Consider the following 6,000-nt stretch of genomic DNA (forward strand, 5'->3'; position numbering starts at 1 on the left):
GCAAGAGCAGCCAGTGTCGCAATTGAAGATATCGAAAGAATTCTGCCGGGGGGACATTCCGCGATTCCTGAAGAGTTCCAGGTGGGAAAGGACCGAAAAATCAAAAAGTGTCGCACCTGCGAAAAACCATTAGTCACCCACCAAGAAAACACCCCTGGATGATCTAAACCCGGTGGGAAAAGAGGGTTGTTAATAATTGGGAGCAAAGGCAGAAAAGGTGACATCAGGCCACCAGAGTAACGTACCGAGTCCCAGATTTGTAAGCCATGAAGTAACATCAGACTCAGTGCCATAGGGCGCAGGGCAGGGGGAAGCCATAGAAGCGTCGACAGTGCGATAGGGGCACAATTAGGTAGTTCCAACAGGACCCAGAAGGGGACGTCGGAAGGGGCGTGCAACATAGACAGCGGGGCAATCTGGCTTGCTTGATAATACTTAGTTACATTAGGCACCCCAAGACCACCCTGAAGTCTATGGGCAAAAAGCATATTTCTAGATACTCTGGGGTGCTTATCGGCCCAGATAAAACGCATTAACTTTGCCTAAAGCAACCGAAGAAAATGAGGGGGAACCCGCACCGGGAGTGTGCGAATATAATACAACAATTTCGGCAAGATGGTCATTTTCACCGAATTAACCCGTCCTATCCAAGACAGGTGCGGAAATTGCCAAGAATGCATAAGAGAGGATAGAGAGCTAAGCAATGGATAATTTGCAGCAAACAAGGAGTCATAAGTGGGGGTCAAGCAAATGCCCAAGTATTCAAGGGAAGAGGAAGCCCACCTGTAAGGGAACTGGGATTGTAGGCGTGAAACCAAATCTGAAGCCAAAGTAATATTGAGGGCGACAGTCTTATCCAAGTTGATACGGAGACCTGAGATCAAGGAGAAGCGCTCAAGAACCTGTTGCAAATTAGGAAGCGTCGTCAGGGGGTTAGTAAGAGTCAGGAGGGCATCGTCTGCAAAAAGGTTCAGTTTGAACTCCTGTCCCGCATAAGGAACCCCCGATACATTGCAATCGGTCCGAAGCGCTAAAGCCAGCGGCTCAAGCGCCAGGACAAAGAGCGCTGGGGACAGGGGGCAACCCTGTCTCGTCCCTCGCCCAATAGGAAAGGGATCTGAAAAATACCTAGCGTATTTAACGGAGGCCGAAGGAGAATACAAGGCCTGAATCCAAGAAAGAATAGAATCCCATTAATTATATTATTATTTAATTGTCTGCATTATCCACACTGACTACTAAAGTATGTTGGTACTTCACATTATAAGGGGGTACTTCACCAATGACCACCAATATAAGGGGTCTTTGTGCTTCTCCTAATAGCAACCAATTTAACCACTTCCCGTCCGGCCGCTGTTTATAAACGGCAGGACGGTGGCAATCCAGGGGCGGGTTGCCATTCCCAGGGAGCGCGCAGCACCGCGATCTGGTGCCAGCTGTGTCCTCTGGACACAGTGGAACAGCAATCGTCGGATGGGACCTCTGTGCGAAGTCCCGATCATGTGATCACTGATTGGCCAATCAGTGATCACATGCAGAGTAGCAAGCAAGATGTCACTTCTGACATCATTGCTTACTACGTGTGAAATCTGTGAATGATCAGAGGTCACACGGTACAAGGCTATTCTCAACAGCCTTGTACCACATGACAAGCTCTGACCAATCACAACTCTCACAGTAGTTCTCAATGGCTGCAAGAATGCAGCCAGAGAGGAGAAATGATTGCTTTTACATCCTTTATGGGTGTAAAAGCAATCAGTGTAAAAATAAAATAATCACCCCCTACAAGTAGTACAGTGTCACCATGGTGACAGTATGTAAAAAAAATAATAAATAAATATAAAAAAGTAAAAATGTAAAAAAAAATGTTTTTAATAATTTTTGGTTAAACTAATTTGGGCTATTTTTTTTTACTAAAAAGATAACTGAATAAATTTTGGCCAAGATTTATGATTAAATATTATTTATTTGCAAAATTTTATAAGACACTTTTTTTCACAATTTTTGGACTTTTTCATTTATATAGCAAAAAAAATAAAAATCCCAGTGGTGAATAAATACCACCAAAATAAAGCTTTATCTATCTTAAAAAAATGCTAAAAAAATGAATATGGGTACAGTGTTGCATGACTGCGCAATTGTCATTCAACGTGTGATAGCGCTGACAGCTGAAAATTGGCCTGGACAGGAAGGGGGTAAAAGTGTCCGGACAGGAAGTGGTTTAGTGTGAATTAGAGATGAGCGAATCGAAGTATCCGAAGTGGAATTCGAGTCGAATATCGGAAAAATTTCGATTCGTGCCGAATCCGAAAAACAGCCTAATTCGGACGCGCGAATCGAAATTTTTCCGAAAATGGCGGCTGACATGTGCGGCGACGGAGCGGGGATGTCGGGGAAGGCGCGCAGACAAGGCGCGCTGCCCCATAATGCATTCCTCAACGACATGTGATCGCATCAGCCAATCAGCAGCCAGCCAGCCAGCACTGTGTAATGGTCGAGGTATATATAGCGGCCATTTTGGAAATCTTCATTTGCCTGCAGTCATTGAACAGAGGCAGACCGCTCTGTACTAGGGACAGGGACAGAGTTAGGGCCACAGAAACGAGAATTGGGGACAGAGAGAAGTTACTTAGGGACAGAGAACCATTACTCAGGGACACAGACTTGTTAATGAGGGCCACAGAATCGTTATTTAGGGACAAAGAAACGCTAGTTAGGGCCACAGAATTCATACTCAGGGACAGACAGAATTTTCACTCAGTGCCAGAGAATTGTTACTTAGGGCCACAGAAACGTTATTAGGGCCACAGAATTTTTACTCAGGGACAGACAGAATTGTTACTGAGTGCCAGAGAATTGTTACTCAGGGACAGACAGAATTGTTACTGAGTGCCAGAGAATTCTTACTCAGGGCCACAGAATTCATTCTCAGGGACAGACAGAATTGTTACTCAGGGACAGACAGAATTGTTACTGAGTGCCAGAGAATTGTTACTCAGGGACAGACAGAATTGTTACTGAGTGCCAGAGAATTGTTACTCAGGGACAGACAGAATTGTTACTGAGTGCCAGAGAATTGTTACTCAGGGACAGACAGAATTGTTACTGAGTGCCAGAGAATTGTTACTCAGGGACAGACAGAATTGTTACTGAGTGCCAGAGAATTGTTACTCGCACAGACACAAAATTGTTACTTGCACAGACACAGAATTGTTACTCGCACAGACACAGAATTGTTACTCAGGGCCACAGAATTCATACTCAGGGACAGACAGAATTGTTACTGAGTGCCAGAGAATTGTTACTCAGGGACAGACAGAATTGTTACTGAGTGCCAGAGAATTGTTACTCAGGGACAGACAGAATTGTTACTGAGTGCCAGAGAATTGTTACTCGCACAGACACAAAATTGTTACTTGCACAGACACAGAATTGTTACTCGCACAGACACAGAATTGTTACTCAGGGCCACAGAATTCATACTCAGGGACAGACAGAATTGTTACTGAGTGCCAGAGAATTGTTACTCAGGGACAGACAGAATTGTTACTGAGTGCCAGAGAATTGTTACTCAGGGACAGACAGAATTGTTACTGAGTGCCAGAGAATTGTTACTCGCACAGACACAAAATTGTTACTTGCACAGACACAGAATTGTTACTCGCACAGACACAGAATTGTTACTCAGGGCCACAGAATTCATACTCAGGGACAGACAGAATTGTTACTGAGTGCCAGAGAATTGTTACTCAGGGACAGACAGAATTGTTACTGAGTGCCAGAGAATTGTTACTCAGGGACAGACAGAATTGTTACTGAGTGCCAGAGAATTGTTACTCAGGGACAGACAGAATTGTTACTGAGTGCCAGAGAATTGTTACTCAGGGACAGACAGAATTGTTACTGAGTGCCAGAGAATTGTTACTCGCACAGACACAAAATTGTTACTTGCACAGACACAGAATTGTTACTCGCACAGACACAGAATTGTTACTCAGGGCCACAGAATTCATACTCAGGGACAGACAGAATTGTTACTGAGTGCCAGAGAATTGTTACTCAGGGACAGACAGAATTGTTACTGAGTGCCAGAGAATTGTTACTCGCACAGACACAAAATTGTTACTTGCACAGACACAGAATTGTTACTCGCACAGACACAGAATTGTTACTGAGTGCCAGAGAATTGTTACTCAGGGACAGACAGAATTGTTACTGAGTGCCAGAGAATTGTTACTCAGGGACAGACAGAATTGTTACTGAGTGCCAGAGAATTGTTACTCAGGGACAGACAGAATTGTTACTGAGTGCCAGAGAATTGTTACTCGCACAGACACAAAATTGTTACTTGCACAGACACAGAATTGTTACTCGCACAGACACAGAATTGTTACTCAGGGCCACAGAATTCATACTCAGGGACAGACAGAATTGTTACTGAGTGCCAGAGAATTGTTACTCAGGGACAGACAGAATTGTTACTGAGTGCCAGAGAATTGTTACTCAGGGACAGACAGAATTGTTACTGAGTGCCAGAGAATTGTTACTCGCACAGACACAAAATTGTTACTTGCACAGACACAGAATTGTTACTCGCACAGACACAGAATTGTTACTGAGTGCCAGAGAATTGTTACTCAGGGACAGACAGAATTGTTACTGAGTGCCAGAGAATTGTTACTCAGGGACAGACAGAATTGTTACTGAGTGCCAGAGAATTGTTACTCAGGGACAGACAGAATTGTTACTGAGTGCCAGAGAATTGTTACTCGCACAGACACAAAATTGTTACTTGCACAGACACAGAATTGTTACTCGCACAGACACAGAATTGTTACTCAGGGCCACAGAATTCATACTCAGGGACAGACAGAATTGTTACTGAGTGCCAGAGAATTGTTACTCAGGGACAGACAGAATTGTTACTGAGTGCCAGAGAATTGTTACTCGCACAGACACAAAATTGTTACTTGCACAGACACAGAATTGTTACTCGCACAGACACAGAATTGTTACTCAGGGCCACAGAATTCATACTCAGGGACAGACAGAATTGTTACTGAGTGCCAGAGAATTGTTACTCAGGGACAGACAGAATTGTTACTGAGTGCCAGAGAATTGTTACTCAGGGACAGACAGAATTGTTACTGAGTGCCAGAGAATTGTTACTCGCACAGACACAAAATTGTTACTTGCACAGACACAGAATTGTTACTCGCACAGACACAGAATTGTTACTCGCACAGACACAGAATTGTTACTCAGGGCCACAGAATTCATACTCAGGGACAGACAGAATTGTTACTGAGTGCCAGAGAATTGTTACTCAGGGACACCTAATCGTTGAATTAAATAGTATGTCAGACAACATGCAGAGGAGTGGCAGAGGAGGCAATGTTTTAGGAGCGAGCAGACGTGGCAGCAGAGGAAGGGGTCGAGGCAGCAGTATTCGCAGCCAGAGGCCAGTGCTCCCGGTGTCATCCAGCGGTCGTGTCTCCACCGACAACCCTGCCGTCATTGATTGGTTGGCTCGGTCGTCTTCCTCTTCCCAGGTCACCTCTGACACCTACAGCCAACGGTCGGTGGGTACGTCAGACACAACCGTTAGTTGGCATGGCCCGGGACCAAGCCCACTGAAATCACGTGTCCTCTACCTGCCCCTGTCCTTTGCTGTTCCCTCACCAAGCGAAGTATCGCATGCTGTGGGCTCAGCCCCACTGTACAGTGAGGAAGAGCTAACAGAGGGCGGTCAGGAACGGGGGGAGACATCGGCCTTTTCAGCAGCCAAGCGAACAAGTACTGGCGAGGAGAGTGGCTCGGTAGCCGGTCTAGAGACAGGTCTGTCTCCTGACCCAGACGCAGCCGAGGGGGCTAGTAGTGAGGCGGAGACCCTACTTGATGATGAGGAGGTTGATCGCACTTGGCAGCCTCGTCGTCATCAGGCAATTTCTTCCGCATCATCAGGAGAAGAGGGTGGCAGCTTGGCAGCGAGCAAAACAG

Source organism: Staurois parvus, unplaced genomic scaffold (genome assembly GCF_062004578.1).
Source record: "Staurois parvus isolate SC_StPar_1 unplaced genomic scaffold, SC_StPar_1.0 ptg000187l, whole genome shotgun sequence".
In the NCBI taxonomy this organism is placed as follows: Eukaryota; Metazoa; Chordata; class Amphibia; order Anura; family Ranidae; genus Staurois; species Staurois parvus.